The sequence below is a fragment of the Lissotriton vulgaris genome, chromosome 10 (genome assembly GCF_964263255.1).
Source record: "Lissotriton vulgaris chromosome 10, aLisVul1.2, whole genome shotgun sequence".
NCBI classification, from domain to species: Eukaryota; Metazoa; Chordata; class Amphibia; order Caudata; family Salamandridae; genus Lissotriton; species Lissotriton vulgaris.
The window spans coordinates 321,455,207-321,478,596 of record NC_141698.1 but is presented as its reverse complement, the minus strand read 5'-3'; the positions used below and the strand labels follow the sequence as shown (position 1 = coordinate 321,478,596).

The 23,390-nt window shown below is 48.9% G+C and overlaps 1 protein-coding gene across 3 annotated transcripts in view; it reads left to right on the top strand.

Annotated features, from left to right (window-relative positions):
* NKTR (natural killer cell triggering receptor) overlaps positions 1–23,390 on the top strand; it is a 492,868-nt gene that overhangs the window by 82,818 nt on the left and 386,660 nt on the right. The gene's annotated exons all lie outside the window — the stretch shown is intronic.

The window sequence follows — 23,390 nt, the reverse complement described above, 5'->3', positions numbered from 1 at the left end:
ATCACTTCATCTCACCGTGCCTGTGGACAGCGCCTGGATACCCTCATAAGCCGCACCATATAAATCTACAAATTTTATTTACTTTCACAGAAAGTTGTGATAATTAACCCATGTCACTGTTCTCTGAGGTATGGAAACTTCATCCACTTTAAATGTAAATTAAGCTCTTTAGACAGTATTTTGGAGGTCTTTGTGAAAATGAATTTAATCATTGAAGGTCCCTAACCACCATTCTAAAAGACGGTACTTGCTGCTTGACATGCAGTGGCCTGCTAACAACATGTAAAGAATACCCATCACCCTGAATTTGAGGCAAGCCGAGTTTTTTTTCACTTAACTATCAGCAATTTGGAGTATTTGCTCTCAAAGGTTCATTCTTCCCTGTAATCTTCATATGATCATTAAAGTGAACTAGACATCGCATAAAGACTTAATTCTACCCCTCACATAAAATCTAATATACTGGGCAGCGAACCCCAAACATTTGGAACCAATTAAAAAGGCAGCCATCATTTCAGAATGACATAATGGTGGTCTCCTTGAACAGAGGTCTGAGCTTCTTTCATTCATTCACCAGTTAAATCGACTGGCCACGAGGCAAAGATTTGGCCGCCCCTCGGGGGGAATTATGACACTTATCTCGACAAGAATATTAAGTAACGTAGCATTGCTAAAAGTAAAGTGTAAATGGCTACTGGCTTGCAGGATAAATCATCTGACCCTGGATAAGACATGTGAAAAGATAATTGTCATAAATGTATATATGCAGTGGGACAATGTGGGTGAATATATAATTGAGATGGGGAATTTCAAACAGGATAGAGATGATATTTTTGAAATGTATGCCTCAGACATATTGTTAATTTTAGGGGATTTTAACCATAAGTTACATCCAATGAAGGCAGATTGTTGGTACACAGAATTACTGGACACCTATGGAATTAGTTATGCTAGTTTTCCAACATGTGTTCCCTCGAAACTGGATTTGGATTTGCTCAACTATCTAGGGGAAAAGGGCCTTTTTTGTTCAAATGGCAAGTTTAAAACAGACTGCCCAGTAAAGAAGACCTTTAAAAAAGGATTACAAAACTCCCCAATCGACTATGTCTTTATGCCAGCTTGGAACTTAGTGCAGGAATTCAAGGTACATCACAGCGAGGGTAGTGACCATAACCAGCTCTCACTGAGGTTAAAAGGGGGAAGGATGGAACGAAGAGGAAAGGTGATCGCACAAGAAATGGATTACCCAAAACGGGCAACAACAAGATTAACAGATGAGTACCAGGAAAAGCTAAAATCATTTCAACAAGAGATAGAATTAGGAAATCACGAGAGGGAAAACCTGGAATGGTATGAGGAGAAAATAGCCCAAGTAGTCCAATGCCTTAGGATAGAACTAAAAAAGGATAAAAGAAAAGGTACAATAAACAGAGTCAGCCGCCTAAAATGGTTTTCAATGGACTGCCATAGTAAAAAAAAGGGAGATAAGGGCAGAAGCTAGAAAGCAAAGGAAAGAATTCAACCAAGAGAGAAAAAAACACATTATTATTCTGAAAGCTGAGCTTAAAAAGATGGTCTGCGACGCAAAAAGGGAATACAAAGAGAAATGCTGGGGTAAGCTGTTAGAATCAATTGAAGATAAGAACTTGAGACAATTTTGGAAATTGATATAATCCGCATCTTCCCCCCCAGCCGGAGATATGATCTGTGTCGTAAGTGAGGCAGCCTGGGATAATACCCAAGGGAACTGTATGAAGCTAGATTAGTCTTAGGTGCTAGAGTACCCCCAGGTTGGCAGAAAATCTCAGAAGAATTCAATTTAGACTTTACAGAAGACCATGTAGAAGAAACAATCAAGAAGCTGAATCTAACCAGGGCTGCAGGGCCGGATAATCTCCCTGCGATAATACTAAAGTCCCAAACAAAATGGTGGGCAAGATTCCTTTCTCACCTCTTTCAAGTAATTTTAACAGAAGGAAAAATGCCATTAAACTTGAAGGGCGCAATAATTAGACCTATCCACAAAAAGGGTGGTACCGGGGAACCTCAAAACTATAGACTGATAAACCTCCTCAATATAGGGGAAAAGGTATTCTCAAAACTAGTCTTAAATAGACTAAATGACTGGGTTGAGGAGAACTCAATAATACCTATCGAACAGGAAGGGTTCAGAGAGGGACACTCTACAATAGACCACTGCTTCTCTCTATGGACAATGGCAAGGAAGTCGGCGGAGCAGAATGGAAAAGTCTGTTGCTGCTTCGTGGACTTCCGAGCCGCATTTGACTCTGTGGATAGGACTGCCTCTGGGAAACATTAATTAAGAAAAATATCCCAAGAGACCTGTTGATGATATTAAAAGAATTGCACTGGGACAACTGGGCTCAAGTAATTAGGGATACCGAGGGGTCACCGACGCCAAAAATACCCATCGAAAACGGTTTGAGACAAGGCTGCGTACTGGCCCCCCAGCTATTCTCCATATTTCTATCGGAATTACCGGAGTGGCTTGAAGTGAAGGGTAGTGCCAGCCCAAGAATGAATGGCAAAAAGGTGCTGTGTCTGTTATATGCGGATGATCTCGTAATAGTGGATCAAACAGAAATTGGCCTTCAAAGGAAGTTGAACTCTTAACGAATATTGTATAAAGAAATTTTTAACAGTAAATTTAGACAAGACGAAAATCCTGTGCTTTGGGAAAAAAGTGATTACGTTTAATTGGTTTTTAGGGGATCTTAAATTAGAATCTGTTAACGAATACCGCTACCTAGGTGTGTGGTTTGACAAAATATCACATTGGCAAACACACCTAGAAGCCCTAAAAGCGAAGGCAGAAACTTCAATCGCTGGTCTAAAAATGTTCAACCGTGACTATGGGGATAAGTCACATCGACCACTGTTAAAAGCTTTCACTGCAATAATCCCACCACAAGTACTCTATGGAGCAGAAATCCTTTATTTGAGCGGTAAGGGAGCCTGGGACCTAGAGGAAGGAAAATGCTTGAAAAACCTCTTATCCCTGCCCCCATCAGCAATGGTGCAAGCAATAAGAACAGAACTGGGGACAACAGCTTGGGGGGTACAGTCACAAGTTGCAGTGATTAGATTTTGGAAATGCCTCGAAAATGAACAAAAAGTTGCACAATGGTGTCGGAAAGAAATACAACTAAGTAATTTAAAATGGGCAAAAATGTGCAGGAAGAGAATGATACAGGCCTGCAAAAATATGAAAGTGGATATATTCTGTGATTCCCTAATAGTAGAGTGTTCAAAAAATGAGCTAAAATTCAATGGACAAGCTGCTACTAGAAGTATGGATAGGGAATACCTTGGTAAGAAAATATCGGTTGAATTTATGATGAATGCATGGGCAAAGGAAAACTGGTTCCCCTACTTGGATTTCTTGCCAAACCCGTGGTTTAGACAAGAGTTCCTAAGGTTACGCATTGGGATTAACCCATGGTTATCAAATAAAGAATTTAAAACCAAAATGTTGGACCCTAATGGGCGTTGCAAATGCAGGCTGGATACAAAAGGGGATACTGTGCACTTTTTGCTGGACTGTATAAACATCTTAGATCAGCGCAAACTTTGGCTGCGCCCAATATTTGTAAAATATGATATAAGAACTAGGGGACAAGCAATTGAGCTGATCACAGAACTACCAAGTATTGACATTGCAATTGCCCTTGATCTTGCAGCCTATAGGGCGGAATTGATGGAACTATTGACCCACCCGAAAGCGCTTCGGATCCCCTGGATAAAATATATCCAAAATACTTGTATGGAAATGGGGTTCTCTGACCTATGGACTGATCCTGCTAATGCCGCACAAAACATTTCTAAGAGATCCCTGGCCAATGCATACCATGAACGAAAACTAGCTCGGGTCCTAGATAGCCAGGCTGAAGGGTCACTATCCTCTGTATTTGCACAAAGTAAGGATTTATACAGGTTTGAGGGGGTTTTGGACGCCATTTCCCCCGTGCTTGCCAGAAAGTTGTTTCTCCAATGGAGATAGGGCACATTGCCCTTTCGATCTTTTACTAGCTCCTGGTCATCACCTCCCACCACCAAGCAGTGTCCGGCCTGTGATGCCAGGGAGGAAACTGATTTACACGTGGCCCTCTTTTGCCCAGCTTACAGGGTTGCGAGGAAGTATTGGCTCCTCCCACTGATTAGGAACATGGGTTGTAGGGAATATGCCCCAATGTATAGGATTTTAAAATCTGATGTTGCAGGCCCAACTGTGTTTGCACTGGCAAAATTCCTCACTAATGTCTGGCACACCCGCAACCGTATTTTAAAGACGCTGGCTTCCTCCTAATTTTAAGATTCATAGTTTTTAAGGCATTTTTAGTAACATGTAATTCCAATGGTTTATATTGTTTAAGTGTGTTGATCTACTGTGATTGTATATGTTTTATTGTTTATCTTTTATGGGCAATGGCCGAAATAAAGATTGGAAAGTAAAAAAAAAAAATTGCCCTTGGGAAATTTATAAAGGTAGTACAGAGTTTTATAATAAGTCAGAAATAGATTTTAGAGGTTTAAACTGAATCTTGTCTAGAGAGAAACGGTTTTATCAATTTTATTAGGATAAGAATCAAATGGAGGAATCAATTGTATGAGCACCCATCATTATATGTCATATGTCTAGGGGAAGATCATTTTATAATCAAAGGAATAATATTTTAACTACAAATCTGCATGAGTGATAGTTGGGAAATATTTTAACTCAATTAATTGGTATGTATTTGTTTAAAGATTACGATCTAAATAAACATACTTTTTGACTTGACTTCTTTCATTCTTCTTAAATTTTATATTTTAAAAAAATTTAATTTTTTTTATTTTATTGGGTTTCATAAAACAATGCATAGCAACAAAAGTACATCAGTTTAATACACAGAAATATTCAGACACAGTCCTTACATTGACACACTTATTTTTTAAATTTTGTTGTTTTGATACTTTATTTGAGAGGACATGTAACAGACCTCTTCAATCCTCTTGTTCCATCTTTGGATGTAGAGATTTCAAAGATAATCTCCCACTGCTGGGTCCTACATGGAGTTAAGAATTATGTTTTTTCACTCTGTTCATCTATCATCTGTTGACTAGTCTGACTGTCCTATAAAGACACATAATTTGCATACTTAAAGGAGTTTGAGAATACTTGCTTCCTTTAAAAAAAAAAACAGACCAATTCTGACAGAAAAGCAGCAGAAATTGTACATGCTATAAGATAGTTTTTTGAAGAAAAATGAACGTTCAAGCTTATAAGCCTTCTGCATTTCAAGGACACCTCATTCATGGATGATATGTATGTATGTATATGGTATATCTATAGTGTGAACCTAGCCAAAACACTGAGGAGTATAAAGCCAGTGACTAGGAGGAGAGGAAGCTGAGTGGTGGGTGGTTACGGCATTGTGGTGTAGTGTCCTTTTGAAGAGGTGAGTCTCCAACTCTTTCCTACATTGGAGCAGTGATGGAGCTGTCCTGATAAATACAGGGATGCTATTACAAGTCCTGGGTGCACTGATGAAAAAAGCCTGCTATGCTTGTGTATGGAAACATGTATAATTTGATTATATGTTTATATTTAGATATATGCATTTCTTCATCTGTATATGCTACTTATGGTTTACAACTCTAAAGATATTCTTATAGGTCTACTTAACAAATGTATATATTACTTATGATTAAAATATATGTAGTTTATGCTTAACATTATTATATAGGTCACTGCATAGTTTACATATCATTTATTTGATTATATGCCTAAGGGTTTCTGTTTTTTTTTTAAATTTTTAAATCCATCACAATGTGTGATAAGTTATGTTATTTGATGATGCTTAGGAGTCTTGCATTTTATCTATCACAATGTGTAAATATGATTAGAACAATTGTATCTATATGTGCTTCACTATTAAAGTATTGGGAAAAGTATAATATAATTAATTAAAAAAAAGGAAAAAGATAAATTTAACAAACTTGTTCATAAAATATAAAATGTATAACAATAAATTGGCTTTATGTACAGCACAACTTAAAAGTCAGAGCTTCTAAATATTTATCCATACATGTACATATGGGACCTTGTATCAACACAACTTTTGTCTCTTTGTTATTTTCCATATGCATGTATACCTTTTTATGTAGTCATGCATCTATATATTTAGCAATTTACCCCCACTCTAGGAAAAAAACCTTCTACTCGCTCAAACACACTTCATTCTCATCCTATACTTCTTTCAGTATATCCTCTACTTCCACTATCTGACTCATCCCAAACCTTATTCTGCTACTATGTTCTCTTCCAGGGGATCTTCGTCAATAGTCGTAATGAAAGGATTAGAGTATTCCAGCCTGAGTGCGGGTACCTCAAAGTACATATGAAAAAAGAATATATATATATATATATATATATATATATATATATATATATATATATATATATTCTCTAAGCAGCCAATATTAAGGGTTGAAAATTGTCTAGGTACATTTAATTTTCCTTTAATAAGCCTCTTCTCAGACTCGAGCATTTATGTGAATCAGAAAGAGAGAGCATAGGATTAAAAACACAGCCTTTATTGAAGAAAACTGCAAGGACATGCAAAAGACATTGTTAGCCAATAGGCTGCATTAAAAGCACAAGTGAATTCTGGCACCGTGTCTTTAAGACCTCCTGGACTTCCTGTATCCCATCATGCCTCAGGGTGACAGGTCAGTTCTTTTTTCCGGCTCCTTTTGTGAGGATCCTGGAGCACTGAGCTCTCTCAGGTTTTGACTTTGTGTCAGAAACTTCTTCTCAAAATGGATCTTTTTCTGCTTCACTCGACGTCTTTTTACAGTTAGATTGATGAACAGTACTTCTCTAACAGGAATTGTTTTTTTCCTGTAAAAAATGTTCTCTCTTTTTGCCAGTTGCCCTACCTGTAGCAAAAAGAAGGCACAAACTGACACACATTCAGTCTGTATACTAGGCCTTCCTAATTCTCATCAGCCGGAGTCTTGCAGCCACTGTAAGTAACTCTTCACTACTCTTGAAGCTAGGGAGAGAATCCGACTTCATGGTCTTCCAGAGATGAAGAAATCTACATGAGGACTTCAAGAGTGCCCCTGACTTCGAGGCACATATCACCTGCTATGCAACAGACGACGAAGCGACAATGCCCAACGTCAAGAGACTCAATTCAGACATGGTCTCCATTGACTGCATTTTTTTTTTAATTTAAATTTGTTTTTATTGTTGCAACAAAGTATATCAGTACAGCGTAAACAATCCGCCGACGTGGCCTCAACATTCAGCCACGAACAGCCATGCGTGCAACGTTTTCTCGTTTTATACGACTGGTACACATATACATGTCTTCAGTTACTCAGTACATTATAATCGTGCAAAGACGCCTGCCGGCTGGGAGACGGTGGACCAGCGTCGCCCTGGGGGCGATGAAGAATGACGGGCAGGCAAGTTCTCGTCATAATAGCGCAAGATCAGGGTCTGTACTTGTTCATATAACGGTGTTACCAGTGAACAGGGGGGGAACTAAACTCGGGGAGGGAAGCATGTAGGCACTAGCAGGGTCTCCGCAGGGGGAGATTGACGGCGGGTGTCGGGAGGGGGGGTCATGGAGCCATGCAGTATGCGCCCCAAAATGGGGGGGGGGGGGGGGGGAGAGGGGATTGGCAGGGGGGTTGATGCATTCCGCTTAGGCGAGGTACCAGATGGGTGGCAGGACATACAAGAGTTTGTTCAGGATACAGGGGGTAATCGGGACTCGACCCTGAGGTGGCTCACACCCGGTAGAGGCTACCGGCCTTCTCGCGTGGCGGGGGGGGGGCTGGGGAAGGGACAGGTGGGTCTCCTGCCTGCGTGGACTGCCGGAAGCTGTGGAGGAGCATGGCCCATTCCATGGAGATGGGAATTTTACGCGCGCCCCTGGCTTCTTCTTCCCTCAGAGCATCTTCCTCCGCTGCCGCCCATTTACCAACCGCCCCCTTCCATTGTGCTATGGGGGGGACCGCCAGCGCATGGTTTTGCATCTGTTCGCCAACAGGAGCGCTAAGGACACGAAGCGCCTATGCACCGGTTCTTGTTAAGAGATGTGGAGGATGCCCAGAGCGCTGGACTCCCAGGTGGCCAGTGTAGTGAGACCTGTGAGTTCTGACAGTGTGTCGTGTACCACCCGCCAAAAGGGTTGAAGGTCGGGACAGTCCCAAAACATATGACGGAAATCTGCGGCAGGAGAACATCATCTGGGGCATAGGAATGGTGTGGAGGGGTAGAACTTCTGCAATCGCGCTGGGGTGAGGTACGCTCTGTGTAGTATATAGTACCGGATGTTTTTGAAGCGGGCGTTCCTAGAGACGCGTTTTGGGGCCTCAAGTGCCTTAGTCCACTCTGAGTCGTGTAGAGCGCGACCTATGTCCTCCTCCCATGTAGCACGCAGGGCCGTCAGGGGAGCATGCGAGAGTTCCCGGGTGGATTTATATAGCCAGGTGACCAGGTGGCGACCCACCCCCATATGGAGGACAGCATGTATTACTGGATGCGTGTCTGGCTCGCCAGTTTGGAGATTGAAATGGGGCCGGTATCCATCGAGCAGTTGCCTATATCTGAGGAATTGGCCCGGGGGGAGCCCGTATTCTGCGACCAAGCGGCCGAGTGGCTTCAACTGACCCTCCTCGAAGAGCGATTCCAGATCCGTGATGCCACATTGGGACCATTCGGTGAACAGTGGAGCTGTGAAGTAGGAATCTTGCCTGGGGCTGCCTATCAATGGTAGCAGCGGGGAGTACGGGGGCCTGCTGGGGGATAACCGGTGGATCCGCATCATGCACCAGCGCGCTATCGCCACTTGGAGGGGGTATGTGCGCCGTGGCTTTGTGCCCGGGAGGAGGAGACGGGTGAGTTCCGGGGTCGCGATTCTGCCGGTAGAGGTAACAGTCTCCTGAGGGTAACGGTCCGCCGTCCAGTAGGACAGCCATTGGAGCTGTGCCGCGAGGAAATATGCCTCGAAGGACGGAGCCCCGAGCCCCCCCTGCGTCGTGGGGAGTTGAAGGGTTTTCAGGGCGACCCTGTGTCTGCCTGCACCCCAGATGAGGGTCCCTAAGAGGGAGTCAACGTCGCGGAAGAAGGACCTGGGCGGTATCACCTGTAGATTCGTGAAGTGGTAAAGGAGTCGGGGAAGCATCACCATTTTAGCTAGGGCTATCCGCCCTATCGGGGCCAGCGGTAGCTTATTCCAGAAGGCGACTGTCGGGCGCAGACTAGCCAGTATTCTGCGGTGATTGCCCTCAAAAATGTCTGCTGGAGAATGGTACAAGCGGACACCGAGGTACCGGGGAGCCTCCGCGGACCAACGGAGTTTATGTGGCCCGAGCTCGACTTCGGGGGGGCAGGTCTGGGTGTAGAGGGTAGACCGTGGACTTGTCCCAGTTCACCTGTAGTCCCGAGGCGTCTGCGAATTCCGCCAGCGCTGCCCCAATGGGGGTCAGGTCCATTTCAATATCTCGGACATATATGAGGAGATCATCTGCGTACATGGACACGCAATGGGTGCCGTCTGCAAGCGGTATGCCCCAGTCTACACCTTCCTGGCGCAGTCGAACCGCCAGCGGTTCGACCACCAGCGCGAATTAAGAGAGGCGACAGGGGGCACCCTTGTCTTGTGCCTCGTCGAACTTCAAACGCCGGTGAGATGCGTCTCCCGATACGAACTCGGGTGGTGAGATCGGTGTACAGGAGACGTGTGTATGCCATGAGTGTCGGGCCGACATTGAGGCGCCGCAGGACCGAGAACAGGTAGGGCCAGGTGAGGGTGTCGAACGCCTTTTCAAGGTCCATAATGAGGCAGGCGGCACGGGGAAATCTTTCACGCACTTGATCTTGAATATGGAAGACTCGGCGGAGGTTCTGGGAGGTATTCCTCCCTGGGACGAAGCCGCATTGATCGAGGTGGACCAGCGGGCGTATGACCTGTGCATATCGATCCGCTAGGATCTTCCCTAGGATCTTACAGTCCGCCGACAGGAGCGTAATGGGCCGATATGACCCCATATGGAGCGGATCTCTGTGGGGCTTGGGAAAGGTGACAATCACGGACCCCCGTAGCGACTGAGGTAACCTCCCTAAGTGGAGAGACGCCCCGAACATCCGTGACAGACGGGGGACTACCAGGGAAGAGAACATCGAGTAGTATTCCAGTGGGAAGCCGTCTAGTCCCGGCGCTTTATTCCGAGACATGGCACGTATCGCCTGGGTGATGTCAGAGGGAATGATCTTGGTGTCGAGTGTGCGTTTGTCGTCATTCGATATCGTGGGTAACGTCAGAGGGTCTAAAAAATGTTCCACAGGAAACGGGGAACAGTGGGCCGGGGCTCCGTACACTTGCGTATAATGGCGCTGGAATGCCAGGAGAATCTCGGCCTGCGATTGCACTAATACACCTTCCGGGTTGATAATGTCTGTGATTGGTTTGATTTCGGTGTCCTGATTCGCCATCCAGGCCAGAAGCGCCCCGGTTTTGTCTCTGTCCTTGTGTACCCTAGAGGCGTATGCCCTGAAATTGTACTTTCGGAGGTCAGCGCAGGCAGTCTGATACTCCGACTTAGCCTCGGCCGTGAGCACGGCGTGTTCCTCCGAGTCGTCAGGTCGTTTAGTGAGTGCGGCCAGAGCTTGCTCTGTGGTTAAAAGTGTCCGCTCTAAGGTGCGGCGGACCCCCACTTCCTGTTTGATGCATTCCCCCCTCGCCACCACTTTAAACGCGTCCCACTCCACCAGTACCGATGATGCTGTGTTCTCGTTGTGTGTGAAGTAATCTTGTATGCTGGATTTGTGTGCGTCTCTGAAAACTGGATCCGATAGGCATTCTCTAGGGAGGCGCCAGGTGGGGACCAGTGGGTGTGGGGGGCGCCAGGTAAGACGTATGATGTGGGCGTCATGATCTGAGAGGATCCGACCCAGGTATTCTGCAGATGTTATCTTGGGGAGGATTAGTGCAGAGCAGAGGAAACGGTCTAGGCGAACTCGGAGGTTGTGTGGAATCGAGTGGAAGGAGTAAATGCGAGCCAGTGGGTGTAGGTGTCGCCATGCGTCAGTGAGTGCCCAGTGCGTGGTCCATGTCCTAAAGAGGTCTGCTTGTCGGGGGGCCAGGGAGTGTGTGGGGGGAGGGTGTGAGCTGTCCAGGGAGGGGTTCAGTGTGCAGTTAAAGTCACCTCCCAGTACCCACGGAACTGTAGTGAACTGGGCCAAAACGCCCGTAAGGTGATCCCAAAACGGACCCTGATCCGTGTTAGGGGCGTAAATGCTGCCAAGGAGTACCCCTTGCCCATCAAGTATTCCCTCCAGAAGCGCGTACCTGCCCTCTCTATCTACCACTCGCCGGAGCACTCGAAAGGGAGTACCTGGCCTTACCCAGATTAATGCGTCGCGCGCAAACGCTGAATATTGTGTGGCACAGATGATCCCTCGCCATTTGGCCTGCAAACGAGCGAGTTCAGTAGCGTTAATGTGTGTCTCTTGCAGAAACGCTATGCCGGCTGACATGCGCCTAATGTAGGAGTATACGGAGTAGCGCTTACTGGGTGTGTGTAGGCCCCGTACGTTTAGTGTAAGGATATTAAGGTCTGAGTGGGGGACTGCCATTCCTGGGGTGATGTGGTTGGGAGAGGGGCCCCCCTACAGCTCCCGTGGGCCGCCCGTGTATGTGTGCCATATGTGCTCCTGCGCGCCAAGCTTCCTCTAACGTGGGGGGGGGACTAGGGGAAGTAACAACAACTAGAACTTCGGGTGGGCAACTGTCCCAATACTGAGGATATGTCACCGGGGGTGGCATATCCAAACTAGTGTCCCACTAGGGGAGAAATTCAACAGAAATCCGTGGGGGTGGCAGCGTGTGTCGCTGCTGAGCCTGTGCGCGGGTCGGGCTCTAGCAGGAGAAATGTCTATCGCTCGCTAGCGCTTACAAACATCAAGCAAATTGGTCTAGGCTTCTAGACGTCGCGCGATACAGCAGGCAACCATGAGAAGGATATAGCAGTTGACAGTTTAATCTTCACGAAGAGGTGGTATGTTGGCTGGCCAGGGCAGCGTCCAATGTGAGTGCCACAACCAGGGGGGAAGAGATTGGGCCGAATCCCGACATAGTTCCATCACTGTCCCGGTCTTTCTCAGGGGTGAACAGGTGTGGCTGACCTTCCAGGTCCGAAGCCGGGGGTGACGTGTGCAGTTCGGTCACCGCCCGTAGGGCGTCTCGTCGCTCCTGCATGATTTGTGTGAGGTCGGGTGAGCCCGTGGGGGAGGATGCCTGGCTCTTGGGGTGGCCTGATCGAGCACGGCTCGCGCCCCGTTTCCTGGATCGTCTAGAGTCATTGTTGCGTGTCCTCTGGGGTCCGGGTTTAGGAATCAGCGGGCAATTAAATTCAGTCCAATCCTGCGCGTCCGCTGCCGTATCGAAAAAGAGGGCTTTCCCTTTGTGGATCACTTTAAGGCGGGCAGGGAATAGCAAGGAGTATTGAAGGTCGTTTGCGCGGAGGCGCCTCTTGACTTCCAGAAACGTGGATCGCCGTTGTTGGACCTCTCGAGCATAGTCCGGGAACACCATGACGTGTTGGTCTTCCACTTGCAGGGGGCCCGCCGTCTGGGCCGCACGGAGCACCGCGTCCCGGTCTCGGAAGTGCAGGAACTTGGCCAACATGGGTCGTGGAGGAAGACCGGGTTTGGGTGCCCAGGCCGGGACCCTGTGGGCCCTCTCGATGGAGAAGTACGGAGACCGGTCACAGTCCGGGGTGAATGATTTAGTCCAGGATTCCATGTAGGTCAGAGGGTCCGAATTTTCAATCCCCTCCGGCAGGCCCAGGACGCGGATGTTACAACGTCTCGAGCGCCCCTCTAAATCCACTGTGCGCTCCTCCAGGGTCTCCACGCGGCGCAGGATCTCCTGCATGTCTGCCTCCTGCGACTTCACCGCGGGTTGTAATTCAGTCACGATCCGCTCACCCTCCTTCACCCTGTCCGCCAGCTTACGGTGTTCATCGCGGATTAGGCTAATGTCCGTCGTCAGGGTGCCCAATCTCTCCTCCATCGAGAGGCGAGACATTTCGATTGCCGCCAACACCTGGTCCAGTTTCGCCGATAGTGTAGGGTCGGTTTGCGACGCATTGGCCTGCGTCCATGTCCTCGTTTGTGGCATCTTCTCGACGGCCGTTTCAGGGACCGCGGTCGCCTGAGAGGCCCTCGGCTTCCCCATGGGTGCTGTCAGGCGGAAGAGGGGGGGCCCCCCCCGGGTCGTCGTGCGCCTCGAGGGCGGTAGGTCGTCGCCTCACAGCGTCGCCTCACAGCGTCTCCGGGTAGGTGGCAGCTCAGTGTCGGACGGCTCCCTCAGTCTCCTCCGGTTCTGGGGCGGGGCCCGCTCCGGGGAGCCTCAGCAGGGGAGTCAGAGGTGGCTTGCGGCCGCTGGGGCCGGTGGGTCCGACCGCGGGGGGAGGCGCGTGGGGGTCCTCTCCTCTCCGGGGGGAGTGCGGCTCAGTGTCAGCGCTGATCAGCAGGGGAAGGTCGGGTGGTATGGACCAGGAGGCTCCGGGGTGGCGGACGGCCGCCGGCAGCGTCTCCAGCGCAAGTGGGGCACTCCTACCCCCGGGGCGAGGCTCGCGTTTGTCCTCGGTGCTAGGCCTTCATGGGCGCCATTTTAGGGTCAGGCACCCGGGTTCACCGGACTGGTGGTGGAGGTGAATATGACCTGAGTCCCTCGTTCGGGTGGCGACGTGCCCAGTGACCTCCCACGGGGCCCGGAGGGAGAAGGGGGCCCCCGGGGTGCCGGTGTTGAGATCCTCGGGGGAGGGGGGGGGAGATCAGTGCTCACCACCCTCAATGATGGGGACGGGCTTCAGGAGTGTCAAGCCCCGTGCCGTCGGTGCGCTTGCCGGTTCCCCGCAGTCCGCAGTGGCAGGGGCCACCGGGGTGCCGGCGTTGAGATCCTCGGAGGAGGGGGGGAGGGATCAGTGCTCACCGCCTTCGATGGGGGTCACGGACTCCTGGAGTGTCCAGCCCTGTGCAGTCGGCGCGCTCGCCGGCTCCCCGCAGACCGCAGTGGCAGGTCGGTCAAATCTGAGGGCCGATCAGGCTCCCGCCGGGGAAATAGCTCCGGTGCATTGGAGCCCCGGGGCGGCAGCCGCCATCTTGTGTGTCGGGGCTCCGGGACGGAGGAGGGCGCCGTCCGGTGCGCACCCCCGTAGGCTGATTTCACCTTCTCGGCGGGTTTCCCCCGCTGCTGCCGGCCGGCCGCGTCTTCCGGGGCCGCCGTTCAGAGAGCCGACACTCGGAGGCTCACTCGTCCGCCGGTCAAAGGTGCAACCGCCATTTTCGGGGTCGGCGTCACTCGATGTCGGCGGAAGACAGTCTGGCTCGCATCGTCCGCCCACAGTAAGTTCAGGTCACTCGAAGGATGCCCCAGTGCATGGGGGCATCACAGGTGCTGTAATTGGCGAGTTGAGGCTCCCGGCGATCTCGGGAACTGGGCAAGATGCTAGCCCGATCGCGGAGCCTCAGCAGGACACAGCCGCCATCGTGGCTTGCTAAGCCACGCCCCCGTCTCCATTGACTGCATAGAAGCAGTTGAAAGCCACGGCGTCAAAAGTCCAATAACCTTCAACTAAAGACAAGTCTGTCAATGATACGTGTCCACCACCCAATGTCGAGGTAGGTACATACTCTGCCGACAGTAGATCATTCGCGTTTAACATCGAAGCATCTTTTGACAAAGACTCTGTCAACTGGTTCTCACAACAGTTCGACGTCGAAACGCACTTCGCTGACGCAGCCCCCATCGACGGCAACCAGGCGCCTTTGGACTTTGAGGCCTACTTCTCCGTTGTCGGCCAAAGGACGCCGACCGACGTCTAGGTATACATCTCTGTCAACGGCAACCAGACACCACTTGACGTCGTGACACGTCTCTGTCGGCGGCAACCCGGTACCACTTGAAGTAGAGGCAGACATCTCTGCCAGCGGCCCGCCCGGCGTCTAGGCACCGATCATCTCCATACACTGCGACAAGGCACTAATTGACGTCAAAACAGACACCGGTTACGCAGTCTTCAGTGATGGCAAGGAGAGTAAGTTTATTGAGGCCTCAATCATTGCCTTCAACATCATCTCATTGTTCGACATAGAGGCCTACGCAGCAAATGTCAGCTGCCTCTTTAGGTGCCTCCTCTCATTCCTGCACAGCGACAAAGATCCCTCCATCAATCAGAGGTTTCACATCCACCTATTAACCTTTTTCCCCGATGGCTGGAGTGTGTGTAACTGACCTGTTACACAGAGCCCAAACTCTCCACACTCAAGAATGTATTCACCTACACAGTTTCCCCAAAAAACAGCATCTCCTAAACCAACTCCACGAGTCAAGTCTTCTCTTGCCAGCTTGGCAGATGCCAGCTCTCCTAGGCCCCCATCAAGATCTGGAGTACCTAAAGAAACCACTTCCCCACACAGATCTCACTTAAGACCAAGGAGTAGATCTCGGCGCTGGGCAGGACAGGATCCCCAACACCTGCCTGAAGATCTTGGAGGTCTCACTCATGCCACCGTGCGTATAGATCACCTACATGATCTACATCCACTAGATCATTGAAAAGGGACTATTCACTGACATTCACAGACACTCCACAAGTAAGAGTATCTCCCATAAATGACATCAACACATTTAATGAGGTACTTTGAACATTGATATTACAGTGCCTGCTGCAACCTCATTGGTCATTTTTGAGACCTTGCATCGTAGGTCCTCTACACAACCATTTCTTTGTTTGGTTCCAGGTCTGCTTCAGCCAGTTATGGACATTTTCCTTTGCCCAGCCTGCCTTAGATTTGCGCCACCAAGGATTTTAAAGAAATGTAAGGCTACAGACCAAGATCCTTTATTTCTAAGAGCCAACCCTTCACCAGACGTTGTCAATCTAGCAGCCGCCAAGAAGACACTACATTGCAGTTTTGTCATCTGTCCCGCCTGACAAGGATAGTAAACACAGATTCATTGGACAGGAAAATATGCAGCGCCTCCGCCTCATTCCTGAAAGAGTCAAGCGTGGGAGCATTGCTAGGACGCTACAAGTGCCATCTTTCTTGCATGGGTATGCCCCCACTTTTTCTGACTGCTGATGTGCTTTGACTTAGTGTGCCCTGGGCTCCTGCCAACCAGGTACCCAGGGCCTGTGTTCCTTCCCTAAAACTGTTGAAACTAAAACCCAATTGGCATCTCTGGCCACCTGTCAGCCCCTAGTAAATGGTACCCTAGGTACCCAGGGCATGGTGACCAGAGATGACCTCTAAGGGCTTCAGCACTTATTGTGCCACCGTTCGGGGCCCTGTACCCTGGCACCCACACACTGCCTTTGCAGGCTGAGTGCCTAAGTACAGAACTAAACAAAGAGTCAACATGACCACATCCCTGTGTGCCATGCCCACAAACCCACTGCCCTGGCATACATCAGTCACCCTTCCAGCTGGGTGCCCTATGCCAGTGGTGTGGGCACAGGTGCATGAGCCCTGTGCCCCTACAGTACCCAGGGCCATTCCTGGGCATTGTAAGTGCAGTGATGCCATTAAGAGTATATGGTGCTGGGAGGTTGACATTACGAATTCCACATTTCCTTAATGGCTGCACTGAAAACTGACAAGTTTGGTATTAAACTTCTCAGCACATTAAACCCACACTGATGCCAGTGTGGGATTTAATTAAAAATGCACCACAGAGGACATCTTAGAGATGCTCCCTGAAACCTAACCCCACTCCACGTCTGGACTGAGAGGCTGCCACATTGCAGACATGTTGCTGTACCCCTGGGTGGAGAGCCCCCCGCTCTCCTGGGCCTGCAACAATGCACATCCTGGGCGAGGTGCTACGTCTCCTCCCCCAGGATGGGCAGGAGGAAGCTTCAAAGGCCTGCCGCCTCTGTGAGCTTCTCCAGACCATTTGCTGTACCCATCAACTGGCCCCCATCAGTACTGACCCGCACTCTGGGAGGAAAACTACGTCAGGAAAGAGGGTGTGCCATCCTGTGCCAACCCGAAGGGCTCAGGTGAGGGAGACAAGGTGAAGCACAACCCTGGGCTCCGGCCATCTTGAAGATGGGGAGCCCTGCCCAATCACAGCTAGGCTCCTGCCCCCTCCCACAGGCTAGGGGATGTACCCACCCCAGGACAGGGACCTATTGGTCCGTGCCCTTGCCCTACCTGCAACGCCCCTAAATTCAGTACTTAGGGGCTCCCTGAACCTTCCTTCCGGAGATCCCGATAAGCAAAGAAGAAAGAAGATAAAGAAGAAGACGACCCAGCATGCAGCTGCTAACAACACGACTACAACAAATGACTTGGCCCCAGCCCTACCGACCTGTCTATCCTGGAACGTGCTCCTGCCTAATCCCAGCGACTCCTTCGGACAGCAACCTTGGGACACCCAGAGGACCTGCCTGCCTTGACCTTCTCAATGCCTGGGACTCCCATCAGCAGAGGCTCTGCTGCAACAACCCTGCCAGCCAGGAAGCTCCGGTCCAAACCACTCCTCACCCGCCTAGCCCGGCCCGTGGCCAAGTGATCCAGGACCACGAGGACGTCCCCCCGGCGACTGGGACCCAAAGTCCAGTGCCCAAAGACCCTCCTAGATGACGCCTGCAGCCTCAGGACAAAGGACCACGACCATCAGGGGGCAAGATTTCCCGACCTCAAAAGACACCCCTGCACCCGGCGCCCCAAGGCCCCCTGTGCCCAACTCCTGGGTGCCTACCTATCCTCCAAGATCCCAACTTACCGCCCGAAGTGTTGGTCGCTCCAGAAGATCCTCCGTCCCCGAGCCTGCAGCCTTTGTTCCATTTTCAAGTTCCTCATTGAATAACATTGAGCGCCCAACGGCTCAAAAGCACCCTGCACCCAGCCGCCCGAGTGCCCCTGGCAGTGCAACCTGTACCCTATCCTACTTCCCCATTTGCCCTGAGCAAGTGACCAGGAGCCCAGCTCCCACAGCCGCGTGGCCTGCAAGCCAGCAGACACCAACCGGGGGCCCCCTGCCCCCCATTGGATAACATTCGGCCGAACTACCTCTGCACCCGGCCGCCCCTGCGCCGCTGAGGGTGATCCAACTGTACCTACCCGACCCTGGGGGACCCCTGAGTCTATGCCGAGAACTTTAACTTCACCAGTCGAGTACTCACCTGGAAATCGGTAACCCACTTACCTGCCATTGGATAACATTGACTGGTTTGACTCGAAAAATCTTCTAAGTGTGAAGTTTTGAAAACTTAAAATATTCATATAAAATTCACTGAATTCCGAAGTACTCACCTGGGATCAGGAGAGAAGCTAGCACAGTACCTTGTAGCCCAGTACAGAACCGCAAAAGTAATCCTTACCGAGTTTACTAGTAACCTGTATTATCTCCATAGGCATCCATTGTCTGCTTTTCCATGAAATTTCTACTGTCTACTTTTGAAAACTTGAAATATTCTTTAAAAATCATACGAAATACTGAAACGTAATTACTTACCTGTTTTAAGTTGAGACCCCAGTGCTGGACCTAGGAGCCCAGTACTGGATTACAAAAGTTACGAGAACATACTTTACCTGCAACCTGAATTTTCTCCCCTTGGATATCATTGCCAGATTTCCCTTGAAAAATTTCTAAGTGTGAACTTTTGAAATAGCTTTTTTATTCCTTAAAAATCACTGCAATAAAACGTTTTTACTAAACTGTTTCCAGCTTACACCCCAGACTGAATCTAGGATCCAGTCATTGGATTACAAAAGTAATCTATTTAGTAATTACCTGCATTTATGTAGAAAAGCCCATTGAGCTCAATTCTAAATTGTGTTTAGAATTGTGGTGCCTACTTCAACCCCTGTACCTATTGTGATTACACAGTTTATTGCCTTTCTGCAAAGTACTCATCTGAGATCACTCATATTGAGAAATATATATTTTTACACCTGTTGGTTTTAACAATAAAACAACTATATCTGTTGATTTAAAACCAAATTGGCCTGGAGTTCAGTCCTTGAGTGTGAGAAAACCTTTTCTGGCTGAGTGTGTACAACAAATGCTTTACACTTACCTCTAGTACTGCCTTACTGCTCGACCAAGCTACCTCTTTTGAGAGTTAGGTCAGCCCTGACTTTAACCTCTGTTATACCTCTGGGGTTTGTAGACTCTATACACACTGTACCTTACTTTGGTCCAGTATATATAGAGCCACTTTCTCACATTGGTGGATCAGCGGTGGGATACAAACTTGCATTTGTTGGACTACTTGGTTAGCATCTGATCACACGACCGAACTCATAAATTGCCTTTAGAATTCTGAAATTGGGTTTTCCAAAATACTAAAAGTCTTGTGAGGTCCTTGCTTAAGTCCCTTTAAAATTTTAGAAAAATAAGTCACTATAGTCGGGGTAGAGGGTTAGAACTATCAGGTTAGAATGTTTCAACCACCGCCAACTATTAGTGAGGATAATATTGCACAGGACCTGGCGGAGGAGCTCGACCTCACACCTTACATTTCAGAGAAGTACGCTCCTTATGCAAGTTGAAAAATATACCAGTGGACCTGCATCCAATCAAAGTAGGGCTCCAGGAGCTCTTGGCTGAGTATGCTAAAGGCCACCCCTCTGAACAGGGTGATGACCAGTCAGAGGAAGAAGAGGTGCTAGAGGAGGAGGAACCCCCCCCCCATCATCTATAGGGAGAGGAGGGGCCCTGAACCTTTATCTCCAAGAATCACACTCTGGGACCCTAGGGCCTACACAGGTGGGCCAGTGCCCAGAGAAAATATTGGGACTAGTCCCAGTGAAGAGGACAGCTTGTTAGCCAAGTTGGCCAAGAGATTAGATCTAGAGTCCAGGCTCCTGGCTCGGGAAAACGAACGGAAAGAGATGGGGTTAGCCCCCATCTCTGGTGACAGTAATACCAATAACCAGGATAGAGAGGAATCTTATGATCCTAAAATCCCCAAAGGGATTGTCCCTAAATTTGAGGAAGGTGATGATATCACCAAGTAATTCAGTCTTTGAAAGGGCTGTGGTAAATAAATTAATTACCCTGTCAGAATTTCTATACATTAATAAGGATTATTCATATAATGAGAGGCAGAGTCCGTGGTGTCCGATTCAGAAGGGCTTTAATTCAGTGACTCGAGTTACTGGAGAATCAGGTTCCATCACCACTAGGGATCAGGAAGGATCGTCATCTGAATCTTTATTAACAGAACACATATATATAGTTAAAACATACATTAACTTGGATAGAGAAGGCGGAGCGCTCCAGGCGGAGCAAGTGAAAGAGAGATAAGAGCACATGGGTGTGAAAGAGGGCGTGTATGAAGGCGTACACCTGGGTGTTCACTTGATGAGTCATAGGTGTGTCATAGGTGGGTGGATACATAGAGGGGGTCTGCATGGTCAGCAGGAACCTTTACCCTACTTGTGCACGCAAAATTGGTCATGACGTGGAATTGACGTGTAACTGGGGAAAGCTGGGGGGGCTGACTTTAGTGCTAGTAGAAGAGTCTGGGATGTCAGAACGACCTGCACCTCTGACATTATCTGATCTCTTGTGTTTGGAGGATGTATTGTCTGACTTAAAGGTCGCTGGAGAAAAGGCTGCTCATCACTAAATGCTAGTGTGTGCCTTTATGTCTTCGTGCATTGCGTGGGGCCATGGGCTTTCTATGGATGCAGGTTCAGTAAATCACTTGAAATGGAGACAGAAAGGCTAGGCCCTATCTTCTGCAGGCGGAATATGTTTACCCCTTTCGTTAGACAGGAATGTGTTTCTGTGGAACGGAGCAGATAACTGTAGGCAAAATACTGTCTTTGGCAGGCCAGGCTGGGCACCTCTCGGCTGAGCAGGAAGTAAGTGAGAGGTCAGGGATGCACAACTATTCTGCAGTTTTCAGAGTCACAGGAGGCTTGGAGCCTGAATTCGGGTCCTGGCTCGGCTGAGCCACAAAACGAGTTCATCTCGACTTTTAAACGTGTACCATGTAAATGCATTGGCAACATAGGCCTCAGTGCAGAATTAACGTTTCATTCAAGGAGGGCCTGATAACTGACATGCTAACATTGGACGGAAATGCAAAAGCATTATTATTACAGGCATGAGAAGGGAATTGCATGATGGCATGGACATACACGGGGTATATGTACATACATAGGGTGCATGTAGGGGATACACTGGCCACGTAAAATTTCTATTTCCTCAGGGCTTGTGATATGAGAAGAGTGAAGAACCCTCTATGGGGGGCACTCCTGTGGAAACTGTTCTCTGGTAACTGCAGAGACCGGCTTCCGACCCTCTTTGGGCCAGATGCAGGGTCCTATGACCTCATGAAGAAAACTCTGTTTGAGGGGAGTTGGGCTCACTACTGAGGAGTATAGAATTGGGTTCAGGGGGACTCACAAAACCCAGAACCAATCCTGGATAGATTTTGTAGACTACTCAGTAAAGACTCTGGATGGTTGGTTAAATGGACACAGTGTGCATGATTTTACTGGACTTTATAATTTGTTTATGAAGGAACACTTTTTGAGTAATTGCACAAATGAAAAGTTGCATCAGCATTTGGTAGACCTAGGTCTAATTTCTTTCCAAGAATTGGGAAAGAAGGCAGACCATTGGGTCAAGACTAGGGTGACTAGGACGGCCACTGGGGGTGACCAAAAGAAGGTGGTTACAAAACCTCCACAGGTTAAAGGTGGTGAGAATCCCCAAGATAAAAAGTTCGAGTCTTCTAAAGGGCCCCAAAACCTGTACAGGTGGGTGGGTCCCAAACTACTCCCTATGTGCCTCAGGCCTATAGGGGAAGAACTTTGATCCCAACAATGCCTATTGTAACAACTGTAAGAAGTTGGGACATTTAACTGTTGACAAAACCTGCCCCTACAACAAGGCCCCTAAGGCATCCAGTACAGCTACTCCAGGGACAGTGAGTCTACAGATGGGATCAGAGGAATGCCCAGAGCAAATCTGGGAATACACTCAAGCTAGTCTCGTCTCCTTGGGGGAAATGGAGATTGCCACTGTAGCTGGTTGTCCTCCCAACTGTAAAAAGTATTAGCAATACCCCTCCATTAATGGAACTAGAGTAGACGCCCTGAGAGATACAGGTGCCAGCATCACTATGGTGAAGGAAATGCTGGTTTCCCCAGAGGAATACTTGGTTGGGAAAACTTACCCAGTCACCAATGCTGACAGCATTACCACCCAACGCCCTATGGCTATGGTGACATTAGGTTGGGGGGAGGTTACCGGACTGAAACTAGTAGTGGCCTCTCCACAATTGCCAGCTGACTGTCTGCTTGGAAATGACCTGGAAACCTCAACCTGGGCCAGGTTGAGCAAATAACCCATGCAGCCATGCTGGGTATCCCTAGACTGGTGTGTGTGCAAACTAGAGCACAGAACAAAAAGAAGGGTGAACAAGTAGGTTTGGAGCCTGAAAGTATGGCCCAACCGACCAAGAGAAAAAGAAGACTGGGTGACCAGCTTCTACACAGCAAGCTTCTCAGGACTCCTCTCCTCAGGGAGAGGACTTGGAAACCCTAGAGGTAACTGAGCCCATGGAGCTTGAACCTTGCCAGGTTGGACTCCTGGGCCCAGGGGGGCCACTAGGGAGGAGCTGTGCCAGGGTCAGCGAGACTGCCCCACTCTTGAAAGCCTGAGGCAGCAAGCTGTTTCAGAAGCCCAGGGAGATGTCAGTGGTACCCACAGAGCTTATTGGGAAGAGGGATTACTGTATGCTGAGGCAAGAAACCCAACTCCTGAAGCTACCAGGAGGGTGGTAGTGCCACACGAGTATAGGGAGTTCCTCCTAACTTTAGATTATGACATCCCCCTAGCTGGACATCTGGGGCAGAACAAACTTGGGAAAGGCTAGTTAGCCACTTCTACTGGCCCCAGATGAACCAAAAGGTGAAGGAGTTTGTGAGCTCCTGTGTTACCTGTCAGGCCAGTGGCAAGACCGGTGGCAAAACAAAGGCCCCCCTGATACAACTGCCAGTGGTGGGGGTACCCTTTGAAAGGGTAGGTGTGGACATTGTGGGTCCACTTGAACCTCCCACAGCCTCAGGGAACAAATTCATTCTAGTAGTAGTGGATCATGCTACTAGGTACCCTGAAGCAATTTCCCTTAGGGTTGCTACAGCTCCTGCGGTAGCCAAGGCCCTCCTGGGTGTCTTCACCAGGGTAGGGTTTCCTAAGGAGGTGGTTTCAGTCAGAGGTTCCAACTTCATGTCTGCTTACCTGAAACACATGTGGAAGGAGTGTGGGGTGCAGTACAAGTTTACTACCCCATACCACCCACAAACCAATGGTCTTGTTGGAAGATTCAAC